Source organism: Lissotriton vulgaris, chromosome 12 (assembly GCF_964263255.1).
Source record: "Lissotriton vulgaris chromosome 12, aLisVul1.2, whole genome shotgun sequence".
In the NCBI taxonomy this organism is placed as follows: Eukaryota; Metazoa; Chordata; class Amphibia; order Caudata; family Salamandridae; genus Lissotriton; species Lissotriton vulgaris.
In genome coordinates this window covers 649,977,902-650,005,327 of record NC_141700.1, presented here as the reverse complement: position 1 = coordinate 650,005,327, position 27,426 = coordinate 649,977,902, and positions in this window count along the sequence as shown.

Sequence of the window (27,426 nt, the reverse complement as noted above, 5' to 3'; positions counted from 1 at the left end):
CTTCATATGGTTAAAAGAGTTATTACATTTTTTTAACTGGCCAGTCAATAGTGTCAGGTGTCAGTAGTGAGCAGTCAAGGCTTACTCCAGGAGATTATAAAGGGATGGGAGCTCAAATATAGTATTATTTTTAATCACACTCAATAATCTCAATATTTGACCAACTTTTTTCTTTCACGATGGTCTGATTTAGAAGAGGGAGTTATGGAATGAAACTCAAAAAAATTCCTCAAGTTCACACATATTTCCGGGAGGCAAATTAACCTTAATAATGTATTTATTTATTTATTTATTTAGATTTTGTAAACAGGGAGGGCCAATACAGCACATGCAATGCACAGGTAGGTACATAATTGTCTGATCATGAAGAGCAGAGAACAAGGAGAGCACAATAACAGAAATCTACAGAGCATAATGTAAAGCAACAACCCCAGCAATGATAAGTTACCAGGATTCATACATGAGAGGTCACCACTAACACAGGGAAATATATATGCAGAGGTTGAAGTTACATTCGCAATGCCGCAAAATGTAGGCGATACAATGAATGAGTAGGAACCATTCAATATGCTACAGCTCTAAAAGCTTAGGTAGTGTGGGTGTTATCAATCGGGTGTGTTGGCAAATATGCTGTTAAGGGCCACCAGATGTCACAGGGATGAGAGACAATAGGAAGGAGTTCTGCAAACGTGTATGTTTGTTCCTGCCAGAATACCATATCACTGATCCAGTCCTTGAATTTGGGTGTCCTACCTGGACCCCATCTACATGCTATTCTTCTTTTTGCCAAGAGTAAGCTAAAGGACACAAATTTCCAATGTGCCACAGCCAGCTTCTCAGTGTAACCCAACAAGGCAAGCAGGAGGGACAGTGGTAGCTGCAGTGATGTCATTTGTTCTAATGCTGTAATGACTTGACACCAGTAGGCATGTACAGCGCCACAATCCCAGGCAAGGAGCAGGAAGTCTGCCCCCGCAACACTGCAGCGATCACCATTGTCACTATGATGTAACATATCTGTTTCAGTATTCAATGATGTTTAGCTTGCGCACAATCGATGATTTTATATTATTGTTGAGATACGTTTAGTGTAGGTGATTCTTTCTCTTATTGGGTGCACCTTGGGGTGACGTTTCCGTCCTATAACGTCTTAAAATTGAATCCACATTAGTGCTTCCAAGGATCTTGGTTGCAACCCTCTTAGGACACTCTGCATTTAGTCCAAACTGGTTTAAATATTTCATGACAATGTTTGAACTGTTTCTTCATGAATTTATTCATTCATTTCAGTGCTTATGGTCATTTTTTGATACACAATTTGATCATGGAGCTTACCTAATCCTCTCCAATGAATTTCAAGCACATCGTGCTCTTCATCAGGGAGTACTTTCTGCAAATTAAATATAACGCATATTGATACAAGACTTTGTTGCTGTCAGACTCTTGGATTTATCAATAATACAGTACATATTATGATGCATGTTATAGAAATGCTCATGGGGCGTAGTGTAATAGAAAAGACTCGTGGTAAGGTGAGAATATAGTGGTGGTGATGATTGCAGAGTGCCTCTATTTATATGTAAGTGAAATTGTCGTCATGCTGGTGAATCGGTAGTATTAAAAATACTCACGGATGACTCTTTTTGAGTGATCCTCATAAACTTCTGAAAAATGAATGGTGGCATTAAATTAAACGATTGTTCTATGTTGCCCACGTTGGGGTAATCACGTGTTTTGTTTTAGGTTTAAAAGAATAGTAACATCGCGCTTGAGAAAACCGTGCTTCAAACTCAATGTCAGACTTACTTGTGTGCAGATTTCGGGTCGTTAATAAGTAAGCGGCAGGTTCGTACTTCAATGCGGTGTTTGTAGAGTGTGTTTACTCTCCGGTAGCCGTATGTAATGTGTTTTACGCGTGCGTGATGACGGGGTGTGAGGCGATGGAAAGCAGAGACGGACTCTGTGTAAACTGTAAATATGGCGGCCATCTTAGGTGTTCATAGTGGCGATATGGTGTTCTATAAACCTACATATGAGGTGCATTGAGAAATAAAATGGGTGTGAAATGTGGATATAAATAAACATCAAATACTGTGGGATTTTTCAGACATGTGCCCCAAACATTAATATTAAAATTTAGTAAAGTGGCAACTAGAACAGTTCCTGGGAGCAAATCAGAGCCTGTTCCTATAGGTAACAGGCATATTCAATCCTTTCATTAAGACCATAAGGTGTGACGTTTGGTGCCCAATTTTGTTGAGGTTGGTCAAATATTTGTGGATTGTTGGGACTTCCTTGCTTAGGCCTGCCTTGGTGATTGCTGCCTTTATTTTAAGAAAGTTATATAGCTCTATGTCTGGTAGGTCGTGCACGCGTTGTAGGTTGGCGAAGGTGGTGGGGGACCCGTGTTCCTGTAGTTGGGATGGAGTAGAGATTCCTCACTTGGGCCAAGAGGCTACAGTAAGTATGCTGTTTTTGTATTTTATTTTTGTGTTGAACCAATTGGATTCCCATTTTGTGTTCCTTATGCTCCTTTCCATTCTTTTGTCTACATATAGAAGGGCGTTTTTGGTGTTTTTGAGAATTGTGAGAAATGTGCCCCTAACATCAATATTAACATTTAGTAAAGTGGCAATTAGAACAGTTCCTGGGAGCAAATCAGAGCCTGTTCCTATAGGTAACAGGCATATTCAATCCTTTAATTAAGACCATAAGGACTTTTCGCTCTACCAGAGCAATTTCCAATGGAAGGAGGACTGGTACCTCCAACTCAGCGGTACTTCCATGGGAAACTGTATGGCGCCCTCGTACGCTAACCTAGTAAAGGAGAGATTTTAAGAGGAGAACATTCTGTCGAACCAAGAATGGAAAAACCAAATTAAAATGTATCACAGATATATTGACGACATTTTCATGTTATGGAATGGCACCAAGGAGGAGGCAAACAGAGTTATGGAGACATGGAATACTTTTAATGAACACCTACAATTTACCAGTGAAACTTCAGACACACGAGTTACATTTCTAGATGTACTAATTCTAAAAACTGAAAAGGGTCTGGAAACGGACATCTACAGAAAAATACAGAAAGGAATAACCTTTTACACTTTTCAAGTCATCACCAAATATCGCTTAAAACACATTTACCAGCTTCACAAATGATGAGAAATAGAAGAATCGTATCTGACACTCAAAAGGCACATCAAAGGATAGATGAGATGGCACAAAGGTTCACAGATAGAGGGTACCCTCCACTAATAATAGATAAAGCTATAAACAAGTGCCTATCAACCCCACGAGAAAGCACTTTAGAACATATAGAGAAACAAGAAAACACCAGAACAGTGGTGGTATCAAAATTCTCAACTTCAAGTAAAATCTTTAAGAAAATTCTCTACAAACACAGGCTGATACTAACGATGGAGCCAGACTTCAATCAGTCATTTTTACAACCTCTGATTTTCGCCTATACCCGACACAAAAACATAGGTGAAATACTCAAACAAAGAAACCCACAAAGCCAACCACATAGTGGAACGAAGCCATGTTTGAACTGTCAGAACTGTAATAGCATCATACGTGGCACAATTATTCATCATCCAATGAAGGGTCACAAAAACAGACTTCGTGTAACAGCCACCTGCGAAACATCTAATGTGGTCTATTTACTAAAGTGCCCGTGTGGTAAAGTTTACGTGAGCAAAATTGAAAGAAAAGTACGCCTAAGGATTAATGAACACAAGTCAAATATAAGAACTAAAACATGAAATCAACGGTGGCCCCGCATTTTATGGAACAGAAGCACAATATATCTCAGTTGAGATTCATGATTTTGGAAAAAAGCGACAGAAAAGAAGGTAGAGACAAGAACAAACACCTACTACGGAGAGAGAATTACTGGATCATGAAATTACAGTCTCAAAAACCTTATGGTCTTTTTTTATATTTATTATTTCAAAAGATTTTATTAGAAGGAAATTTTTACAAACACAGTACAGAGTGGACAAAACGAAGGCAATACTGGTCTTGCTGTCACTACAAGCATATCTATTGATACATTCTGGCTTGCTGAGAAGCTTGAGTGATGGTTGTACATAATCAACTGATATCCTTGGCTTTTCCTAAAGACGTTCACATGCGTCACCTCTGTCAGTCGGAAGAGACAGTGTATAGAGATAAGTAGGAGGAAAGGCGAGAGGAAGAAAGTGAAAACGGACGCGAGTGCGGCGAGTGGTAGGTTGCTTGACTACAGAGTTTGTTGACGGGCTGCACCAGGAGGGGATTGGTGGGGGGGAGGCCAGTGATGGTGTCTGGCAGTGCGGTGTGTTCACGTCGGTTTTTGCGAGTCAAGGTATTTGTCCAGGGAAAGCCACATCTCGTTGCCCGGTCCCACTTGGGGTGTTTGATTTTTTGTTATGTTGTCTGCTCCCCTTAGGAAGGTGACCCAGTTGAACCAGACTTTGAAAGTGGCCTTCCCCGTGTCCTTCCAGTTAGAAATGATTGTCTTAGTTGCCGCCGTGAGGAGTAGGTCAATGAGGCTCCTGTCGTTAATAGAGTGTATCTCTGGGGCCATGAAAGCATTTGTTATGCTGAGGATGTCTAGTTGTGGTGTGTACCCCGTTACGTTATAGATTAAATCCCTTACTTTCCCCTAGAATCTCTTTACTTTAGGGCAGTGGATGATCAAGTGTGCTAAGTCTCCTTTCTGTTTCTGGCAGTTCCAACATAAATCGTTGTTTATGAGTCCGACAGCCGCTAGGCGTGCCGGGGTCCAGTACGCTCTGTGTAGGAGCCAGAATTTTGTTTGTGCTAGTATGGTGGTGACTTTGTTCCTGCTCGCTGAGGACCAGAGGTGTGCCTTTTCTTTTCCAACGCGGAACCAGCGGTAATTATCGAGCTGGACGCACAAAAGGCTTTCGATAGAGTGTCATGGCCCTTCCTTGACCAATGCATGCAGAAGTTCGACCTAGGTGAGAACTATAGGATAATGGTGATGGCACTATACAAAGACCCCAAAGCCCGAGTAGTAGTAAATGGGGGCACATCAGAGGCCCTATCCCTGGAAAGAGAAACCAGACAAGGCTGCCCACTCGCCCAGGCACTGTTCCTACTGACCCTAGAACCCCTACTGGCCATAATCAGGAACAACGCCGGGATAAAAGGGATGACGGTCAAAGGCAACACAGTCAAACTAGCGGCATACGCTGACGACATACTCATCATGACAGAGAACCCAGAGCCTTCGATAGAAGCACTAATGAACACCATTGATGAATATGCAAAGGTAGCCGGGTATAAGCGTAATAGAAGCAAGTCCGAATGTAAGCCACTCAACGTTCATACCACTAATTACATTATAGGTTCCTCAGGACTACACTGGCAAAGAGGGGCCCTAAAATACCTAGGTATCCATTTTGACAGGGACCTCAAGTCAACGCTGGTTCACAATGAAAAATCAATAATAAACAAGATAAAAGACAGCCTAGACGCGTGGTCCCCCAAGTACGTCAGCTGGTGGGGAAGGGTAGAAACAAAAAAAATGATGATAACCCCCATGGTTAACTACTTGCTAAGCATGCTCCCACTAATAGTCACGGAAGACTTCCACAAAAAACTAAACACCATGACAAATACGTTCCTCTGGAGGGGTAAGAAAGCTACCAGGATAAGCCTCCAGAAACTAAGGCTTAGCAAGGTCCTAGGGGGGCTCAACGTCACAAACTTTAAGACCTTCCAGACAGCTGCCTAGCCAGACAAGGCATATTCTTGCTCACGCCTGAACAAGGATATACGCCGGCTTGGCTGGAGCTAGAAAGAGCTCTGCTGGGTGGTCTTAACCCAGCGGCTCTCCTCACTGCCAACAAACACCCAGAGGCGAGCAACACAATTCTCAAAAACACCAAAAACGCCCTTCTATATGTAGACAAAAGAATGGAAAGGAGCATAAGGAACACAAAATGGGAATCCATTTGGTTCAACACAAAAATAAAATACAAAAACAGCATACTTACCTTAGCCTCTTGGCCCAAGCGAGGAATCTCTACTCCATCCCAACTAGAGGAACACGGGTCCCCCACCACCTTCGCCAACCTACAACGCGCGCACGACCTACCAGACATAGAGCTATATAACTTTCTTAAAATAAAGGCAGCAATCACCAAGGCAGGCCTAAGCAAGGAAGTCCCAACAATCCACCAATATTTGACTAACCTCAACAAAATTGGGCACCAAACATCACACCTTATGGTCTTAATGAAAGAATTGAATATGCCTTTTACCTATAGGAACAGGCTCTGATTTGCTCCCAGGAACTGTTCTAGTTGCCACTTTACTAAATTTTGATATTAATGTTTGGGGCACATGTCTGAAAAATCCCACAATATTTGATGTTTATTTATATCCACATTTCACACCCATTTTATTTCTCAATGCACCGCAGATGTAGGTTTATAGAACACCATATCGCCACTATGAGCACCTAAGATGGCCGCCGTATTTACATTTTACACAGAGTCCGTCTCCGCTTTACATCGCCTCACACCACGTCATCACGCACACGTTAAACACATTACATACGGCTACCTGAGAGTAAACACACTCTCCAAACACCGCATTACAGTACAAACCTGCCGCTTCTTTATTAACGACCCGAAATCTGCACACAAGTAAGTATGACATTGAGTTTGAAGCGCGGTTTTCTCAAGCCCGATGTTACTATTCTTTTAAACCTAATACAAAACACTTTATTCTCACCTCACCATGATTCGTTTCTATTACACTACGCCCCATGAGCATTTCTATAACATGCATCATAATATGTACTGTATTATTGATAAATCCAAGAGCCTGACAGCAACAAAGTTTTGTATCAATATGCGTTATATTTGATTTGCAGAAAGTACTCCCTGATGAAGAGCATGATGTGCTCGAAACGCATTGGAGGGGATTAAGTAAGCTCCATGATCAAATTGTGTGTCAAAAAATGACCATAACCTAAGGAGAAGTAAAGCACTGAAATGAATGAATAAATTCACAGAGAAACAGTTCAAACATTGTCGTGAAATTATTTAAACCAGTATGGACTAAATGCAGAGTTCCCTAAGGGGGATGCAACCAAGATCCTTGGAAGCACTAATGTGGAAACTTATATCTGCACATTTTGGCTGGAGTATAATAGTTGCGATGTAAGAATTTATAAAGAAGGATACGGAGCCGGGCACTGGATGAACTTTGTTCTGTCTGATTGTAACAATAACTTCACTGCCCCTCCCTAATGGCATGTCCCAACTCGGCGGCCCATTTATATCTGGCAGTGCATTGTGTAGGGTCCAAATTAGAGTACAGGCTATGGTATAGTGTGGAGACCAAATGTGACGCATCCTGGCTGTGCAGAATCATGCGCAATGGAGCAATCTCAGGGGGCTCCAGCGGGTATGTCGGTGTGTGCTTTTTGATGCTCTGTCTCAGACGAACATAGAGAAAAATGTCCATGGGAAAGGGAAGCTGTTTAGAAAATAATTGTTGTGATGTTCAAAACTTACCATTGAGGTAAAGATCCCCCCAGCAGGTAATCCCGTATTTAGCTTTAGTTTATATTTAAAAAAGGTAGAGGAGCTTAGGAAGGACACCCATTTTTATGAGGGAGGTGCGCCCTGCGAGAGAGAGAGCGAGAGCAATCCATCTCGTAACGTTATTCTTGATCTCTTCCACGGTCCGACTGTAGTTGAGTCGCATCAGCTCCTCCCGATCAGTGGTAACGTACACCCCCAGGTACTTCACCTCAATCGGCACACCACTCAATTGGGAAGTCCGGTGTCGACGCCTCCACGGACGTGGGGAGGGGGGAAATCTGGGACTTTGCCCAGTTGATGTGGATACTAGAGAGTCCTCCACAGCGAGCGAATTCCCGGAGAATTGTATTAAGATTGGAATGTGGGTCGCGGATATATAAAGTGATGTCGTCAGCATAGAGTGAGATGAGTATTGGTCGGAGGAAGCAGCAGAGCGCCTTGTCATGATAGTATTGTCTAACTCTGGCCGCAAGAGGCTCGACTGCCAAGGCAAAAAGTAGAGGAGAGTGCGGACAGCCCTGCCAAGTTCCCCTAGTGAAGGGGAAAGAGGGTGGAGAGTGCCCATTGATTAAAACTCTAGCCTCCGGGCCAGTATCTACAAGACAAGTCCATGCCAAGAACCCTTCAGGCAATCCCATGTTTTGAAGGATAACAAATAAATAATCCCATTCAACAGAGTCGAAAGCCTTTGTGGCGTCCAAGAAAACCACCACCAAGGGCATTTGAAGGTTGACTGACTGTAGAATCGAGAAGAGCGTACGCAAATTATTTGATGTTGCCTGACCAGGGATAAACCCAGCCTGGTCTGGAAGAACTAGCTTCTCCATGAGCAAGCTCAGACGGTTAGCTAATATTTTGGCGAGGATTTTTGCATCTGTATTAATCAGGGAGGGAGGGCGATAAGAGTGGCACCTGCCCGCTGGCTTGCCGGTTTTCAGTAGTGAAGAAATCAGGGCTTCCCTTAGTGATGAAGGAAGAATTCCCAACTCTTGAGCCTCAACAAAGACCTGTTTGAGAACAGGGAGCAGCTGATCAAGATATGTTTTATAAAAATCAATGGGGAGGCGTTTGAGCCCGGGGCCTTCCCTGACTTCATTTGCATGATACCGTCACATATCTCGTCATTTTCAAGAGGTGTAGCGAGAAACTCCAGCTGCACATTTCCCAGCCATCCGAGGGTTATATCTTGTAGATATATTGCAAAATCTGGGTGCGCGACCTTACGAGTACTATTTAAATCAGTATAGAGGTTGGTAAATACGTTTAGAATATCTAGGCTGTCTCTATGACGCGTGTCATTATTGTCCCGAATTTCTAGAATGTAGTTAGAAAACCTAGGCAAACGGATTTCCTGCGCTAGTGCTCTGCCCGGATGCCCGCCCTCCCCATATTTGCGCGCTGTGAAATACTTTCCTCGAAAGCAAGCCTCCTGGTCAGCCATGTGCTTAAATTCTGTGAGCTTATCTCTGAATGTTGCCAGTTGATTTCCAGAGGAGTCCCTCCATAGGGTCTCCTCCAGTTGCTTCTGTTCCCCCTCAAGCGTGATTAGAGTGCGACGGAGATCTCTCAGAACTCTGAATCTTTTGGCAAAGCAGGACCCCTGATCGTAACTTTAAAGGCCTCCAAGACTATGCCCACCCGTGCGACAGAGTCTATGTTGCGCTGGAAGAACTCATTCATTTCTGTACCCAGCTCTGCCCGGAAGACGACATCTCGCAAGGCCTCTGGCATTAATCTTTAAAACTTAGGGGTAGTGATTGAATTGAGTGGGGCAATCAACATGAAAACCGGGGCATGATCGGAGTACGTTCGAGCCAGATGTTTGGCTTGAGTGATCCACGAAACAACCCCCTGAAGACCACACAGTAGTCCAGGCGAACCGGGATGAATGTGCTGCAGTGTAATGAGTACCTTCCCTACAGTCTGGATGCAGGTGTCGCCAGGCATCTGTGAGTCCATGAGCCAAGAACACGTCTACCAGTGCTCCTTGTGTCTTGGTGTAGTGTGAGGGTAGAGAATTAGACCTGTCTTGGGTAGGGTGGAGTTGAGGTCTCTTCCCCAGTTAATATGGGTGGAGCATACTTGGAGTATGCACCTCCAAAGCGTAGTGAAATAGTCTGGGTCATCTATGTTCGGCCCGTAACAACACACCAATGTGACAGATTGCATTCCTAGTGTGCCCCTTAGCATGCAGCTCCTCCCCAAAGAGTCTTGGTGTGTGCCACCTAAAATGAAGGGAGTTTTCTGTTTTATAAGAATCACTGTGCCTCTAGAGTAGGTGGAGTATGAGGAGAATAGGCGTATTATGGCCCACTTACTGGCAAAAGTGGGGTTTATTGCAACATTGCGATCTGAACATGATGCCTATCTAACTGCATGAGTATTTGACTGTTATTTGTAGTGTCTCAGGACATGTGTGCATAGCTGAGTAATAGGGTAGTATTGCAGTGTGCTCTGAAAAGAAATGTGGAAATGTGCCTCTTAAAGTGCAGTCTTAAGTTTACCTGTGGAAGAAAAGTTAAAATGGAAACAAGTGTGAATGAGTCCCAACCCACCCCCTCCCAAAACAGTACCCCAATTGTGCCGAACAGCACCCCAGGGTATTGGTTACCCAAAAACAAAACTCCCCCACCCACAACAGCACCCCAATCGTGCTGGGACAAGAAAGTCCACCCAAATCTCACATAACTCTTGACATTACAGTCCAGCCAAGAAAGTCCAACAATAGAGTAAGTAATTTGGGGGAACACCCATGTGGGAGGCGCCAGTGGGCCACAAAATCCTCCTGTCTCCCAACAGCAACTGCAAAGCAGTTCCCCAATGGTATGGGGGTGAAGGTGGAGAGAGAGGGGTGGAGGGTGCTTGGCAATGTCCAGAACAATCCTACAAAAATACAAAAAGCCTACCAAACAGTTATAAAGGGCATGCAAATCACTTGATAAACGTATCTGTCGACAACGAGTTGTAGGAATGTAAGACCAACAGGAAAGCATGCAATGTTCTACTCTGCAGGTGCAGGTAGTGACTGCTTCACTTGAGTGGGCAGACCCGAAGCTGAAGCCCAATGTGACACTGTCCATTTCTAGAGTAAGCTTGCTGTTGGGGATGGAGACCTGGAGGCAAGGTTGTCAGGATCATGACGCAGTGATCATCGCTTGATAGTCCTGAGGAAATCATCAACTTGTTGAGGATTGGCACAGATGATATTTTTTCCCTGGTAAGTAACTCATAGATGTGCCGGATACATGAGGACATACTCGGTTTGAGCCTTACGCAGTTTTTGCTTGACTTGCAGGAACTTGCGCCGTGCCTCCTGAACTGCAACCCTAAAGTCAGGATAGATGGTGAACTCACTGCCCTCGAAGTACAGGGATTTGTGCTCTCGAGCCTTTTTTAGTGCTGTATCGCGGTCTCGATAGTTCAAGAGGCGGGCCACAATAGGATGCAGCCTGGAGGAGGCCGGGGGCCCAAGGTGCGATGTGCGCGCTCCACAATAAGTGCGATGAGAAGGTCACCGCACCAAAGGTATTTGTCAAGAGGTGCTCAATGAAGTCCTCCATGCGGCCCATATAAGTACTTTCTGGTATGCCCACAAGCGCAGATATTATTACGGCGACTGCAGGCCTTAAGGTCCTCATTTTTGGCCACGATGACTGGTGCTCAAGTGTCTTCTTTACTAATCTGACCCTACCTGTTAACTGTCATTTCAATCCTCTGAGCCGCATACGCAGATGGAGAGATTCATGATGATGTCAGCAAGTCTACTGCACGTACACCTCCAATAAGTCAGGGAACACATTTACACCCCCACATAAGAGATAAGAATGTAACCCTTTACAGCAGGATGAATGTCAGTTTTTGAACTCTCCCCTTGTAGAAATGCTGCGCAGATAAGGATGCCCTATCAAGGGAATGCACGGTGCATATTGGTGTGCATCTATCTAAGAATAAGAATGAGGGATGAGAACATCACCTGCAGTGTACCTCAAGGTTCATCCTTCAGCCCTACCCTCTTCAGCATCTACATGACACCCCTGGCCAACATTGTCAGGAGCGACAGTCTCAACATCATCTACTACATGGATAACTCCCAACACATCCTGTCCCTGACCAATGACCATCAAAGACAAGTTCCAAATATGCATGAAAGATGGGGCCATCTGGATGAACAACAACTGTCTCAAACTCAACACAGACAAGATGGAAGTACTCATCTTCGGGAAAGACAAGGACACCCTCTGGAACAACGAATGGTGGCCACCCGAGCTGAGCCCAAACCCACCGAACACGCCCGTATCCTAGACATCATACTCGACAGCCAGCTATATATGAAGAAGCAGGTCAGCACTGTCTCCTCTGCTTGCTTCCTCACCCTACAAATGCTCAGGAAGGTTTTCTGATGGCTCCCACTCAGCACCAGGCGAACTGTCACACAAACTCTCATCTCCAGCAGACTCTACTATGGAGACTCCCTCTATGTAGGAATCACTGCCCAACTCCTTAGGAAACTCCAGACCATCCAGAACACAGCAGCTAGACTTATCCTCGACCTCCCCAGACAGACGCACATCACCCCTCACGTCAGGAAACTCCATTGGCTACCAGTCGCAAAGAGATGCCAGTTCAAGCTGCTCACCCACGCTTCCAAGGCACTACACAGCGATGGACCGGCGTACCCCAACAAACAAATGAATTACCACCAACCGACCAGGGAAGTCCATTCCGGATCCCTCGAACTAGCAGCTACCCAACACATCTGCTGGGCAAACAGCTGAGGCTGCTTCTTCTCCCACTTGGTGGTTAAGAACCCGGACTCCCTCCCCCTGCACCTCTGAGCATCGCAATTGCTCCAGCAGTTCAGGAAGGACCTCAAGACTTGGATGTTCAAAAAATAGGAGCTTGATCTCGCAGCACGATCCCACTGCGCCTCCGGACCCTCACGGGACAAGCGGCTGCACTCTACAAATCCCGCTTGATTGAGTGATTGAGGGATGTGCAAACTTTTGTACCAAAGTCCAGCACACATTTTGACCACGAAAAGATTCTGTGCAGGGAATTTTGTGCACATGACCTGTATTTTTACTTAATTGCCCTCAGAAACTTCCACGAGAAAGCTGTGAGTTTCCAATTATCACTGAAAAGTTCACCTTTATAAATCAACACGGATTATGAGGCGCTGGTTGCACCCAGGGTAATGAGAATGTTCTCTCTCTGCTCCCTCCTCCCCCACATAAGCACACTTAATTCTGGCATTTGGTGACTGTAGCTTCCTCATGCCAAGCAGCATTCAGATCATACTTAGAAAAATGCACCTGCAAGCCTCAACCACAAATATATTGTAATGTATGGTATATGTCACTATGTTTCACTCTCTACTGTAATTGCTGTTTGGTGTATGTAGGATTTTGTCACCATGGCTTGGACTTGCATTGTTACTCTGAAAGCATGGAGCTGTCCAAGGCGCACCTACTTTGGTTGGAAGCCTTGCTTCATAACCCTCTAATCTCTGAATCATGTAGTAAAGATCACACTGGAGTGCACGGACAAGGTCTACTTGTCTTGTGCTGGTGATGAGCATTCCAGCATTTCTAGATTATACAGTCCAGATAATTTTATATTGATCATTTGCCTGATGCCACGCTTCTGTAAATAACAAGTGCTGCTATTACCCAATTTCATGGTACTCAATTTACTGACCTGAAAAGGATAGGAGATTTAGTCAGGCGTGTCTGGATTTAAACTCCACAGCTCACTGTCCCATCCTTCTAGCTTTTTATATAATAAGTAAGAGATTTATATTACCATTTCAGGCATATTCACAAGTAGGAAGGCACCAATAACAAAAATGTACAACCTAGTGAGATACATTTATAAGGGTACTGAATGTTACCTCAGACTTACGTGACCTTACTCTACCTGAGGCCTCGTGCCTTTGTATGGACATAAACGCCCCAGTGACTTAAAATATTCTTTAAATGTAGGGAGGAAGTACATTATACTATGTAGAGCCTATGGTTGCTACAAGCGTGGCCTTTAGGCAGTGCTTAATTAGTATAAAAAATAAGTGAAGGGCGGGCCCTTTTCAGGAGACCACTGCAGCTTGAACCACACATTGCCCCTGCCAGCATTGACAGTGACAGAACCAATACAACTATTAACCATCACACCCTTCAAGTGTAACAAGTCAGACAATTCCAGGCCCCCAAAGCTATAAGAATGGATTGGGCAGCAGATATTAGCCATTTTAATGCAGATTGAATTAATAAAGAACTTTTGATAATCTCTAGTTTAGGCAAACAGGCCACCATGTGTCAGACTGTCATCAGTATCAGTATTGACAATTAAGTGCTGGTGCTGAGAATCAGAAACCACTGGCTCAAATTAAGCACTGCCTTTACGTGCTCTCATCATGCCCTAGGAAGCATGCACATGCTCTCAAATGGAGATGGGAAGCTTGTTCATCAGTGATACCTGTATGTGGAGAGAAGGGTGTTGTTTGACAGAGAAGAGCTCCAGTTGTGTTGCAGCGAGATAGATGCGTCGTTGCATCATAGAGGGAGGATGTGAACATAGGAATATTGAGAAGGTAGCAGTCAGGAGTTTAGGACAAAATCAGGTGATGATGCTTTCCAATAGTTATATTTTTTCCTCTTGCTGTCCTTATTTTTCTTCAGTCTTCACTGCATATATTTGGCTATTTCTGTATCTTTCACTGAGTAGCCGTGCAACACCACCTCTCCCCATAACAAAGACAAATGAAACATCTGTTGTGATTATGCACAATCTCTCAGAGGAACTCCCACTTCTGCTAGTCAGTGACAAATCACACTAACGCCATATTCTGTAGGTTGGGTCACTTCAGATGTGACATAACCAACAACAGTATTAAACAGGCTCTTCAGTGCTAAGTTCCACTCCATAAGAAGTCTCCCATCCTTCGGGGAGTCCCCCTGTTAGCCAAATGTCTGTGAATATTTGTGAGATATGAGAGGGTGAGGGGACCCTCACAACATTCTGCAGGGGAGCCCCATCATTTTGTGCCATGCTGCTGGCCAGGAGGAGAATTGTTGATACTAGAGAATTTACATTTTGCAGCCATCTTCCTCGTAATCAAAGGCTGACAAAAACACTGTTTGAAGCAGTATTATAGAATGGGACTCAGCTCGAGGACATTGCACCACTTTTTTATGAGCACCAGATTACATTACCAAAGGTCAGATTCATTTTTTGTATTTAAACACGAGAAGATTATGGGATTTGCCCAGAATCACACGATGTTGAGCAGTCAAATCAACCTTGGTTTCCCAGTTCCAAAGTAGGCAGCTGTGGCTGTTAGGCCTAATCTCATTCTCTGATAGATTGGTCCTGCCCTACAGCCAAAGACAAACATCTCTCAAAGATGTTTGACAATCATAATGGAAGGATGCCCTGAGTTTCAGCTAGACGTTTGGGCTCCATTTGATTTTCAATTCAGAACTCGATAAACACGTAATATTGTAAAATCACAAATTTACAATTGTAGACAAGAGACAACTAGGAATAAAGAACAAAGGGCAATGCAATACATTTATGTCTTAATAAACAAAACAAATTGAACCTGAAAGAAGTGATTATCACCGGGGTCTAGGACAGGATTTAAAATGTGTTATTGGGTATTCAGTACTTGTTAAAAAAATAAATATTTTTTATTAAAGTACTAATGCAATATAGACATACGCCGAGTAAAGTATCTTTTTTTTAGTTTAAGATTAAAATCTCATTGTTTGGGAGATGCTTGAGCGCGCGATCCAAAAAGGCTGCTCACTGCTGAAGCTTACCCGTCTTACCGACGAGGTTTTGAAAGCCCATTTCACAGGAATAATTCAATTCCTGTTGTTAGGAATCCTTGCCTGCCCATAAGGAAGTGCTTTTTGCAGATTTTTTGGTGGTGCTGATGACTTCTGGACTCCTCTGGCTGCCAGTTCTCCTTCACGGAGGCTTCCCTCAGCTTGGCTCCGAGGTTCCTGTCAGTGAGGCGTAGTTCTGTATCTGGAGAGGGCGCAGCTTTGGCCTTGGTATCTTCCCACTTCTGGTTTTAGCTGCTGCACTGGTTCAGCATATTTATCTACATTTCTATTTTGGTATTTACCATTTTTGCCTTGTATTTATTAAATTTCTTTGAGTATGGAAAGCAATTCTTCAACAAATAAACATAAACCGACAGTTTCTCCTCAGCCTGTTAAGTCAAAAATGGTAGATACATCGGAACCCTCCCTTATTACTATTCTGGAGGAATTGAAGGCTGTTAGATCAAATACAGATAGTATTGCCATGGAAATTAAAAATATACAGAAAGATATGGCAAGTCTTTCAATGAAGTTTTCAGATAATGAGATTAAATTAAATGACGTTATAACAAAAACCGATAAGCTAATACCACTTGTTACAAAAATCCCTTCTATCAGTACTAGACTGCTTGAGTTAGAAAATAAAAATAGGCAATATAACTTGCGCATTTTTAATTTGCCTGAAGATATAGAAGGGAATGACTGCAGAGGCAACCTTTAGAACCTTCTGCTTAATTTATTAAGTTTGAAGTTTTCAGAAAAATTTGAGATTGATAAAGCACATCGTATTCCATCTCATCGTATACCAGGCCAAACTATACCTCGGCAACTAATTTTTAAGGTTCTTCGCCATCACCATCTCATCCTTATCTGGAAAGCAGCTAGAGAAATTCCTTCTCTTCTATTTAATGGCTTTAAAATCTTCATTCATAAGGATTTTGCTAAGGAGACTGTTGCCATACGACAAGATTTTTGCAGCTTTGAAACCACCAATTAAAAACTCTGGCTGCAAATATGGACTCTTCGATCCATCCACCAAGTCTTCTTCACTGTTTTGTTCTTTATTTTATGTTTTCTTTGTTTTTACAGCTACTTCTTTGGTCTCCTATACTGCTTCTTTCATATCTTATATATTTCTTCATTCTTTCTCTATTTTTTTTATGTCACTTCATAGTATACGAATATTACTCACAAAACTAAAGTTGTTTCTTTGACTGTTGCCATTTGTTTATTGCAAGAAACTCACATTGATGACAACATCTAAGCATACATGCAAGGGAAATGGGTCGGTCAGATTATCTCCTACCCTGTAATAGGTAAAAAAAATGGTGTGGCTATTCTTTTTTCAACAAACCTTCAATTTCAAATTTTAGATAAACAATCTGATTCTGAAGGTAGATTTCTCTTGGTTAAAGTAAAATTTTATAATACGATTTTACATTTAATTAATATTTATGGACCAACGGCAGATGACCCAAATTTCTGGTCTCATATTACCAATAAAATTCTTCAACTTGGGAAAGTTTCCTTGATTGTGGGGTGTGACTTTAACTTGATTAGTGACCCCCTCTAGATAGACTATCCTCGACCAAATTTACACCTCCGAAAGCATTTCATTCGCTCAGTACTTCATTTAAAAAGACTAAGCTTGTTGACAACTGGAGACTACTTTTCCCCACTCAGAAAGAATTCAACTTTTTCTCTAATCCCCATACTTCTCACTCACGCTTAGATTATTTGTTGGTGTCTAGAGACATAGTGAAATCTATAACTCAGCCTGCCATTGGAAACAATGAAATTTCAGACCAATCAGTAATTTCAGTTCATTTACAAGTTAATAGTTTTTCTATCTCTCATTCCCGTTGGCGCATGAATGTAGATGTTGTCCTTCAAGATGTTCATAAAGACACAATTTTAAAAGTAATTCATAAGTATTTCTCACATAATCCTGATGTTGTTACCTCCCCTATTATAAAATGAGATGCTTTTAAGGCATACTTAAGGGGATAGTTATTTCTATAATGGCCCACGGAAATAAGACATTTAAAACCAAATTGCCACACTTAGAAAAACAAATTGCAAAATTTGAATGAATATTTATATCTTCTTAAAATATTGTTATTAAGACCACATTGCAAAAACGTATATGAATATAATTCAATTTGCTTTTAATGCAAACAAGTCAGGAAAACTTTTAGCTAACTATCTTCGCATCAAAAAATAGAAATCAAATTCATGCTATACACAAAGATAACAGTACAGTTGCTGTGTCTACTTCAGCTATTCTTGACGAGTTCCTTAAATTTTATTCTTCGTTATACAGTTGCCCAAATTTTATTGATTCTCAAGTTATTGACAATTTTGTAACTTCTGCTCATTTGACGAAACTTTCGCAGTCTGATAAAGCCAAATTAGATAGCCCTATAACTACAGAACAACTTATAATTGCTATTCAATCTCTCAAACCCTAAAAACCTCCTGGTCCTGATGGCATTCCTTCTTTTGCTGATATTCTCACCCCTCACTTACATCATTAATTCACTACATTGACACAATCTGGCTAACTCAGTGGCTCTTTTAAAGAAGCTTTAATTATAGTTTTGCCTAAACCAGATTAAGACCACACTAAGGTTTCAAATTATCGTCCTATTTCCCTAATAAATCAGGACTGTACATTTTTTGCAAAAATCCTTGCTACCAGGTTAGCTCGGGTTTTGTCGTCCCTTATTCACATAGATCAATCTGGTTTTATGTCAAAACGATTCCCTATAAATAACACACGGCTCCTCTTTCATGTTATTGATAAAGCTTCTACCTCTACTTCTCCTGTCGGTCTTCTTGCTTTAGATGCGGAGAAAGCGTTTGATAAAGTTCATTGGCAATTTATTTTTCATACGCTATCTTTTTTTAATGTTGGTAATAATTTTATAAAAATTGTGTCAACATTATATGGCTCCCCTTCTGGTGATCTTTTTATCAATGGTCAGTTTTCAAATCCCTTTTCTCTCTATAGAGGAACCTGACAAGGTTGTCCATTGTCACCTCTTCTTTTTTTATTAGCAATTGAACCTTTTCTTTCTCAACTTATGAATTCCACTGGTATTGAAGGAATAGATTTAGCTAATGTTAACCCTAAAACATCTACTTATGCAGATGATTGTCTTCTATACCTTAGTAAACCAGCCACTTCTATACCCGCAGTTTTAAATGTTGAACATGAATATTCTATTGTTTCTGGTTATACATTGAATACTCCAGAATTCTTTCCCCTAAGTGTCCATTGCACACCTTCATACTGGATAATACTGAAATTATCTGGCAAAAGGAGAAATATGAATATTTAGGTATACATTTTTCATAATCCTTAAAACATTCCATTACTCTCAATTGTGATATCGTAATTACAAAAATTATAGCTAAAATGCATCAGTGGGCCCCACTACATTTCTCTTGGTGGGGGAAAATTGATACCGTCAAAATGGTATTAGCCCCAATTGTTTTCTACATCTGATCTATGATCCACGTACAATTACTCCTGTTAGTTTATAAAAAAATTGTATATGCTTATTTCTAAATTTGTTTGGAATCATAAACCAACTCATTTTGGCTGTATCAAACCTAAACTTTCCAAACTTAATGGAGGATTTGGCCTGCGTGATTTTTTAAAATATCATAGGTGTTTATCTTAAAAAAAGGTTAATTTTAATTTACCTGTACCGACCCTAGATATTCCCCTAAATGGTTAATGGTAGAACGAAATTTAGTTTCCCCATTTCCTCTTCAATCACTTTTGTCTTTGTCCAATTCAAATACATTTTTCAAATCCTCCCCATCATAGCATCCACTAAATTGAATGATATTGACTTTGATGCTTCTTTTTCCTCACATATTTCAGATTCTACTATGATTTCTCTTTGGCACAATCCTATATTAACCCCTTCCCTGTGCATGACGGACCACGCCGTCATGAGCCACGGGCGGCGTGTGCTTATGATGGCTTGGTTCCTTCATGCTGCGGCCGCTCCGCCCACGCAGGACTGATTCCCCGCCTGTGTGGGCGAATTAGTGATTGGGCGGAGTTGTGACGGAACCACGCTGTCATGAGCACAGCTTGCCCGTGACTCATGACGACGTCGTTCCATCACAAGCATGGCGGCGCTGCACTCACCCCCCCTCCCCAGCACCGTGGCAAAATTAGCGCTGCGGCCAAGAGGTTAAAGTTTAATCACACCATCACGTTTTGGAAATTATGGATTTCAGCTGGTATTTTCTCCCTTCAGGATATTTATGAAAATGAGGCTTTGTTATCATTCTCTGAATTACAGGCTAAACTCATGTTACCCAATAGCAAAGCTTTTAAATATGAAATTCTCTGCAATGTCCTACTTAACACCTTCGCAAATGTGCTTCCCCACATTAAAACCCCTGATTTGGTAACCTGTATTAAAGCTTTTTCAGCCTCTCAACATACTGTCTCCATATTTTATTAACAGATACATTCTACAAGTGTTACCAACCTAACTTTTTTATCCACTTTCTGGAATGCAGAACTCTTCTTGAATTTTTCGTTAAATTAGTGGAGACAAATCTGGGACCACTAATATTTCAGGGTGGTTTCCTGTATCGTTATCTCATACTAATGCTTTTATTTTACTTAATTGTCTATGGACTCCTTATAAATTATATAAGGCTAAACTTGTTGATTCCTCACTTTGTTGGAATTGCAAACGTTATGAGGGTACTTTAAAGCATGTTCTTTTTGATTGTGCAGTAATATTTAAATTTTGTACGAGTGTTTGGGATATCATTGTTAAAATACTTCCTATCTCTGAGGCTCTCACTTACAACATGCTTATTTATAAATGTTATGTTTTATCATCTACCTTATTGGAGTCCCATTCTAAACGTTTTGATATTCGTATTTCCATTACTATTAAATCCATTACCTCCAATTGGAAATCAGCTGAGGCAATATCACTCCAGGCTTGGTGGTCTTATGTTACTTTTGTTAGATCTGGTGCCCAATTGCCTTATTAGGGACCGTGTAAAAATACATCTTCATTTCAACAGTTATGGAAACCAATTGATGATTATATAAATACTTATCTATAAAATATTTAGTAACTGTATTTATTATTTTAGTTGCATTGTTATATGACAAGTGTTTTGGGGAGTAGCCGTGTTTGTTCCGTATTCAATCCTTATAATTGTATTGCTTCTATGACAATTGTAAACTGTTGTATATAGATACTGTCATGACAGTGTTTTTTTAACTTTAGTATTGATCTGTTATATATACCAACACTGTATCATTTTTTGTTTTGTCTTTGTTTGCAAAAAACCCAGTAAAATATTCTGAACACAGAATCTCATTGTCTACATGGGGCAAGGTAGTCAGCAGTGTGGGTTTCTTCATGCACAATTTTCTACATAACTGATGACAAATTAAACAGAATGTCAACTTTCGATGACCCCCTTGCTCCTTCCTCCGCTATCTTTGTCATCAGAGTTATTTGCAGTTGGGCTGTAATCCAAGGATATCTCAGAGTTAGGCACTCAGAGCCCGATTCACAGAATGAATTTAAGACTCAATCCTAAACTTACTACTATTTTTATATTCACAGAATGCACTTACTACTTTTGGCATTCACAGATTGAACTTACTACTTTTGGTATTCACAGAAGTTAGGATTTTGTCTTAAGTCTAACTTAAGACAGACTTAAGACAGACTTAAGACACACTTAAGACACACTTAAGACAAAATCCTAACTTCTGTGAATACCAAAAGTAGTAAGTTCTTTCTGTGAATGCCAAAAGTAGTAAGTGCATTCTGTGAATACCAAAATAGTAGTAAGATTAGGATTGAGTCTTAAGTTCATTCTGTGAATCGGGCCCTCAGGTACTACCGTAAAAAATCCTTTAATACTCTGTGAACTGTGCCAGTCTTACACCATTTTGGGCATCCTGTCTGATGTGTTAGCTTTCTTTCTCCATGGGTGAAACCTCGAGCCCAGTGGGAGATGCTCCACTTATTTTATTTCAATGCTAAATTCTGCTAAGCTTAGGATACACCCAAGAAGTCTTCCTACTGCTAGTCAAGGAGGACTACTGTCACCCCAACATGCTGAGGTGCGGCTGTCAGTTGGTATCAACTTGTAATCAACAGCAGGGGCACAGGCCCTATCTCTGGCACCCCTGAACAAGGTACCTATTGGCACCTATGGATATATTTGATGAGCTTCTAATTTTTGGGACTCTTATATTTTCTTCTTTTTCTGTAATGTGTATTGAGTATTGGCCTGTTAGAGCTCTCCCTAGAGGGAGGACTAGGACTGCGAGCTACCTCACGAGCAGCATTGAGTCTCTGCTGTACCAGCGCTACTAATTGTGTTTTTAGATCGCGATTTGTGAATTGATGCATTTTTATTCTGAGGGGGGCTTTTATTCTCAGAGTTAAGTGGGAATTGTTTTTAGGAACTCTAACACCCCTACACACGCTATTCTCTTCGCTGACAGCCTCGCCCAGCCGTTTTTACTTCCCGGTTGAGGCGGCGGCGGGCGCCATCTTGGGTGTGGGCTGGGGCTGCGCTCTAGTCGCGCCGGCCTCCCGCCCTCCCAGACTACTTAGCAGGGCTTCTCCAGCTGCTCGCTGCCTGTTAGAGCTCTCCCTAGAGGGAGGACTAGGGCTGCGAGCTACCTCACGAGCAGCATTGAGTCTCTGCTGTACCAGCGCTACTAATTGTGTTTTTAGATCGCGATTTGTGAATTGATGCATTTTTATTCTGAGGGGGGCTTTTATTCTCAGAGTTAAGTGGGAATTGTTTTTAGGAACTCTAACACCCCTACACACGCTATTCTCTTCGCTGACAGCCTCACCCAGCCGTTTTTACTTCCCGGTTGAGGCGGCGGCGGGCGCCATCTTGGGTGTGGGCTGGGGCTGCGCTCTAGTCGCGCCGGCCTCACGCCCTCCTCTCCACCTATAATATGTGTGTAGGGACCAGACGGCGCAGCGGGCTGGCGCAGCGGGCTCGCCGGACGCGCGCCGAAGCCGCGCCTAAGCCAAGCCCGTCTGCGCCCGTCCGCGGCCGACCGGGGCCAGGGGCCCAGACCCCTACATCTCGGGCGTGCCGCGGGCAGTCCTACACAAGTAAGAGGCTGAGAGACCTATGCCCCCCTCCACTCACGGCCTGTCGCCACCTGATGGAGCCACTTGACCTGGGTCCATGTCCTCATTGTACATTCAAAGGGAGGTGTTTTTCGCCGGTCGTCCCTGACCCTGAAGCGATTATTGTTAATGGGGGGCTCTTAAATTGTAGATCCTTCAGCAAACATTCCCTCCAACTGTGGGATCTCTTACAAGATGAGCCCTGAATATACTATTTTTAACTGAAACCTGGTTAGGAGAACATTCTGATCCAGACATAGTGGATACAATTCCGCCAGGTTACACCCTCCATAGACTTGATAGAGAAAAGGGAAGGGGAGGTGGCATTGCCATCATTGTCAAACACCCTTTTGAGTGTGTTCTAAAACCAGTAAAAATTGATAACAGCGAAGCTGGTGAATTTAACATCAAACTGACCCAACACGAGGCAATTTCGGGCATCCTAATATACAGACCTCCAGGCTCTCTGGGCAACTTCCGAAGTAGCTTACTGGAAGGGGTCACTCAGACTGCGATCAAACACAATAAAGTATTGGTGTTGGGGGATCTGAATTTACATCTAGAGGATCCCCTACAGAAGGAGGCAGAGGATGTCCGTTTAGTCCTACAAGAATTACAACTGGACTTGCTAAGTGTTGCTGCTACACATGAGAGGGGTCATTGTTTGGACCCTATCTTCGCCAGTTGGGACAAGATAAAGGCACTTACCTCCTGTCAGCTCCCTTGGACCGACCACTTCTTGGTCCCTTTCCAATGTTCTTACCAGCCATATAAGGCCACTGAGAATGGGATGGAGAATGTTATGAGACGTAAATGGAGACAATATTCTCAAGAGAACTTCATATGCGCCATCCAGAAAGCGCAACCACCGCTTGCCACGGACAGTGATCAGGCCAATAATGAATTTAATCAGCTTGTGACTGCCACCCTGGATGAGCTAGTTCCCATGAGTAAGGGTAAAGCCAGAGAAGGTAGACAACGCACTGCCCCGTGGTTCACTCCGGAACTCCAGCAAATCAAGTCTAATTGTAAAAAACTTGAAAGGAGCTGGAGAAGGAACCCGAGCGAACAAGGTAAAAACAGTTATAGCTTAGCACATAGAAGCTATCAGTACGCGGTGCGTAGAGCGAAAGCTAAATATTTCCAGACACGCATTGAGGCCGCCGAGAGCTCCTCACGCAAATTGTTTAAAATATACAAGGAAATATCATTAGTCTCCAGCTCTAACACCCCCCTAAGGGCCACCGTGGAGGGATGCAACAGAGTCGCTAATTTCTTTTCCAACAAAGTCAAAGCTATTTATGCCTCCTTCACCCAACAACCAGGAAAGGGCATAGACTTTAGAGCAGGCGGTTCGCCTGTGGCTCCTGACTCTTCGTTGCAAACTTTCGAGGTACCTGCCGCTAATAGGCTAATAAAGATCTGTCGCAGCGTGAAGTCCGGTTCCCCCAACGATCCGGCACCGGCCTGGGTCATCTCAGAGGGTCTTGTAGCCCTGGAACCATACATCAGACATGTCTTACAGACCTCCTTTTCCACTCAACGAGTCCCGGAGGAGTGGAAGAAGGCCATAGTACTGCCAATAAGGAAAAAACCTAATGTAAGCATCGAGGTGCTGGAAAACCTCAGACCTATTTCCTTGTTGCCGTATGTGGCGAAAGTGGCTGAGAAGGTGGTCAATGCTCAGCTCACTGAGCACCTGGAGAGAGGGAACCTACTTCATCCCTCACAATCAGGATTTAGGGCGGGCTACTCAACTGAGACAGCTCTCCTACGTGCCACTGAGACTTTAAGAGCAGGAGCGGATGCAGGACATACAATGGCCCTGATCATGCTCGACCTCAGCGCGGCTTTTGACACCGTAGCGCATTCCATCCTGCTACGGTGTCTGAGTGAAGCCGGGGTCGTTGGTCCTGCGCTGTACTGGCTACAGTCGTTTCTCACAGAAAGATGTTTCCAGGTACAGCAAGGGACATGTCGTTCGATAGAGTTGCCACTAGACCAGGGAGTGCCTCAGGGCTCAGCCTTGAGCCCTACTCTTTTTAATCTTTACATGGCCTCCCTGGCGAAGGTGGTACAATCATTTGGGGTGGAATTGGTATCATACGCCGACGACACCCAGCTGCTGATTTCTCTATCGCAGAACACCACCAACACCTCCACCAACTTTAAGTCCTGTATGCAGGCGCTAGCTGAGTGGATGGACTCCCACTGCCTAAAACTCAATGGCTCTAAGACAGAGGTGCTGGTAGTGGGGGGAAAAAGCAAAAGCTGGTCAGCCGAGTGGTGGCCTCCGTGCCTTGGCCCTACCCCCATACCTTGTGAGGAGGCTAAGAATCTAGGAGTCTGGGTCAACCCCTCTCTCTCCTATGATGGCCACATAAGGCGTCTTGTGGGCAAATGTTTTGGAGTACTGAAGACCCTAAACAAAACCTTAGACCTACTACCCATAGCGGCCAGAAGGACACTGACGCAGGCATTGGTGACCTCTCGGATGGACTATGGAAACATCTTGTTCCTAGGGTCCACCGAGGGCTGCCTTGGCCGCCTGCAAGTTATCCAGAATTCCGCCGCTAGACTGGTGCTAAGAAGACCCAGGAGAGCTAATTCTCAGAAGGCGCTGGATGCGCTTCACTGGCTGCCTGTGAAGAAACGCGTGCTGTTCAAGTGCCTCCTCTTCTGTCACCGAATTGTCTGGGGCAGGTCGCCCGCCTACCTTAGGGACTTAGTCAGCCGCTACGAACCAACAAGGACCCTCCGGTCGGAGGGTACCGGGCTGCTGACAGTTCCCAGGATAAGGAAGGCCAGAATGGGTGGACGATCTTTTGCGTTCCAAGCAGCTCAACACTGGAACAAACTTCCTCCTGCTCTGAGAATGGAGAGCAGTGAATCGCTGTTCAGGGCTAAGCTCAAAACACAATTATACACTGTGTAGGGTCAAAGGTTCTTATGGTGATCGTTAGTAGCTCTTAGCGCGGGGACACGCCGAGATGGCGTTACTGAGCGCTCTATAAGCTCTTTTTATTATTATTATATTATTATTATATATTATGTTAACAGTGTGGCCGATGTCCTTTTAGGATGACAAGATAGCTATATGCCAAAAGGAGGTCCAATTGAGGTGAATGGAGGCCACTTGGCTCTACTCTTCACAGAAAGTGTCCTAGCCCTGGTACTGCCTGCATCGTCTGACACGCTGATCCCTGTTTATCGTTGCCTGATGTTGGGCTCCAATACACATAGCCAAAGGATTAATAGCAATAGTGCTGCAGCACCAGGACACCTGAGCCCCCTTAACTCCTTATTGTGAACATGGGCAAAGCTAGGTTGAAAGCACAAGTGCTTTGACAATGAATCCTCTGGGTTTGTGGAACCCAAAACATCTCCGGGCATTTGGTGTTCTGGATCTTCTGTTTCCCTGTTTGAGATGAAAAAGTGTAAAGATGAATCCATCAACGATAGAGCAGTAATACTCTTTTATTGAAGTCTTACACACATCGTGTCTGCTCTGGACAGCCAGCTCTGCAAATGACAGTCGCTTCTAGGATCAGCTGACATTCTCGAATGCCAGCTGATTATATCGTAAAGACAGTGAACAGCAGAAGGTAGGTTGTCTTAAAGGGAAAGAGATGTGCATGCATATGAATGACAATACCTACCTTCACAACACATCTTCCTCCTTGGAACAACACTGGAAAATAAGAATGTACATAAAATACTGGAGCGTGATTATTTTACAATACGGAGGAAGGATGCTGCAGCGTAGGGACGGATACATCATAAGTTATTAAGTTAAACAATACAAAACGGATACACCTGTACGAGGAGAAAATCTGTAAATATTAAAGTCAAATATGCCAAATAGATGAAGGATACATAACGAGCTACCCTTCAGAATATTGCAAGGAGGTAGACCCAGCAAGGACGACGAAAACTTTGATCAGAACAAATACATGGATAATTGTGAATAAATAAAACAGTTACTCACACACAAAAGTCCTTAAACCTACTAGATTTAGTGATGGTATGCCATGCCCACAGAATTGTCACCTTCAGTGGTAGTACTACTACTCACATGTGAGTTTTTGGTTCCACACTGTTGTGCAGGACTGCCCTTGTTGAAGGCATCTTCACGGTCCTCGTTACTCAGGGCATTATTTTCATCATTCATACTGACCATACTCTGGTTATTAATCTGGCAACTGGGATTACCTTAATTCTAGGTATCTTCAGAGTCCTCACTGCTCAGAGTATCATTTTCATCATCCATACTCTCCAGACTTTGGTTGTCCATACGGTCATTGTTACAGGCACTACCATAATGTGGTTGCTCGCTCCTTCATAACTTTGTGTTTCATCATCGTCATGCAACCACTCGAATCTCCGATCATTGCTATTCACCGTTGGTAGCGGGAACCCACTATCATCTAGTGAGCTGTTAAGATCCCGCAGGCGCGGTCTTACACACCAACACACTCGGGGGGAGGACTGCACAGTAGCCACAACGCGTCTGCTCCATGCAGCTGCCTCTGCTAATGACAGTTGCTTCTCGGATCAGTTGGCATTCTAGAACACCAGCTGATTATATCATAATGAGAGTGAACAGCAGTGGGTACAGTGTCCTAAAGGGAGAGTGATGCACGCACATATGAATAACTATACCCACCATCACGACAAAAAGTCCCTGGAAGATGCACTTTAAAATCAGAAACGTCAGCCATCTCATTTGATCACAGTTTATTTTCCTTTAATGACTTTGTCAATCAATGTAGACTGTCCTTTTTAAGCATGTACTTTTGACTCCCTTTGATTTTTCAAGAAGTCTGCTGGATTTGCCTTGATGGAGGTGTTGAACCGTTTCCC